The following is a 2,259-nucleotide window of genomic DNA, read 5'->3' as shown; positions in this document are numbered from 1 at the left end:
AACTCTTGAAAACTCTTCTCACAATCCTCATCCCATACAAAAGGGTTATCCTTTCGAGTGAGACGGGTTAAAGGTAAGGCTATTTGGGAAAATTTCCTAATAAACCTACGATAATAACCAGCCATCCCTAGGAAGCTTCTAACTTCTGTAACATTCTTAGGTTGAGTCCAATTCAAAACAGTTTCGACCTTAGAAGGGTCAACAGTTACACCTCCTTGAGAAATCACATGACCCAAGAACTTTACTTCACTTAACCAAAACTCACACTTGCTTACTTTCGCGAACAATTTCTTATCTCCGAGGATCCGCAACACTATCTTGAGGTGTAATTCATGTTCTTCAAAATTTCGAGAGTAAATGAGGATATCATCAATAAAGATTACTAAAAACTTATCCAAATAAGGTCTGAAGATGCGGTTCATATAATCCATGAATACGGCTGGGGCATTGGTTACACCAAATGGCATAACTAAAAATTCATAGTGTCCATACCGTGTTCTAAAAGCTGTTTTTTGAACATCTTCAGACTTTATTCGAATTTGATGGTATCCTGATCTAAGGTCGATCTTTGAAAAGACGGTGGCTCCTCCATGTTGGTCTAACAAGTCATCTATCCTAGGGATAGGGTACTTGTTCTTTATGGTTACTTTGTTGAGTTGCCTATAATCTATGCAAAGTCTCATTCCTCCATCTTTTTTCTTAACTAACAAAACTGGAGCACCCCATGGAGAGACACTCGGCCTTACAAAACCCTTAGTTAAGAGATCTTCTAATTGAGATTTTAGTTCTTTTAACTCTAGAGGTGACATCATATAAGGAGTAATGGAAATTGGATTAGCACCAGGGACTAGGTCTATGGAAAACTCTATCTCCCTCTCTGGAGGTAGGCATACTACATCTTCTGGGAAGACGTCTAAAAATTCATTCACAACTGGAATTGTAGCAACATCAAGTTTAGGTCCCGAATCTGAAGATGATGTTAGTAGAAAACCTTGACCCCCACTACATAGGCATTGTAAGAGGTTAGACACACTAGGAAGTAGAATGGAATCAGTTTCATTTCTACTTAATATAACAGGACAAAAATACAAAATCTTTTCTTCACAATCTACAAGTACACGATTAGCTGAAAGCCAATCCATTCCTAAGATGACATCCATTCCTTTCAAAGGTAGACAAAACAAATCAATTGGATAGACTCTATCAGATACAATGAGATGACAACTCTTACAAACATAAGAGGTTTCGACACTATTCTCAGTCGCTGTAGAGACAACCATGGGAGGTGTAATTTCAGTTAATTTGAGACCTAAGCGTAAAACACACTTAGTGGATATAAAGGAATGAGAAGCACCTGTGTCAAACAATACTTTTAAAGGTTCATTATTTAAAAAACACTCACCGGCAATCAAGTCATTGTTTCCCTTAGTCTTCTTAGCATTAAGAGTGTAGACTCTTCCAGTGAGTGGGCCATTTGAGTTGGCTAGCCCTTTCATCTTCCTTTGTGGACAATCTTGACTCAGGTGTCCCGGTGTCTTGCACCAAAAGCATATGTTCTTACCGTACAAGCATTCTCCTGGATGTGATCTTCCACACTTAGGACATTCCCTTGGCCCCCTCGCTTGAGGTACAACTGAGTTTTGGGGCTGTTTTCCTTTATTAGGGGACGTCTTAACCTTCAATTGTTGATTACTCTTTGGCGCATCCCTCCTTTGTTGCCACTTGAGTTGTCTGTTCTCTTTTAAACTTCGTAGACTTTCTTCTACAATGTAACTTTTATGAACCAAAGTGGCATAAGAAGTTATCTCTAGTTGGGCCAAATTACTTTTAATCTCTGGATTCAAACCCCACTCGAACTGATTTATCTTCCATCGATCATTTGGGGCGTACTCTGCTTGGGCACAAAACCTTGCTAGTTCCTCGAACTTTGCCACATAATCAGCAACTGACATGTCTCCTTGTTGAAGATGTGTAAATTCAAATTCCTTTTGTTTTCTTATACTCATGGGAATATATTTATCTAGAAATACAGTACAAAAATTCTCCCAGTTCATCGGTGTACCCGCACTTATCATGTATGCCTTTGCACCCTTCCACCAGTTCTCAGCTTCTCCTTGTAGCATATGAGTAGCAAAAGCTACCTTATCTTCTTCAGTACATCGCACCACAAGAAAAATTTTAGTCATTTCATCCAACCATGATTGAGCTTCCAACGGCACCAGGCTCCCTAGGAAAGCTGGGGGTTTCAACTTGTGAAAG

The sequence above is a fragment of the Cicer arietinum genome, chromosome 1, assembly GCF_000331145.2.
Source record: "Cicer arietinum cultivar CDC Frontier isolate Library 1 chromosome 1, Cicar.CDCFrontier_v2.0, whole genome shotgun sequence".
Taxonomy (NCBI): Eukaryota; Viridiplantae; Streptophyta; class Magnoliopsida; order Fabales; family Fabaceae; genus Cicer; species Cicer arietinum.
Note: the sequence above shows the minus strand (reverse complement) of the source record.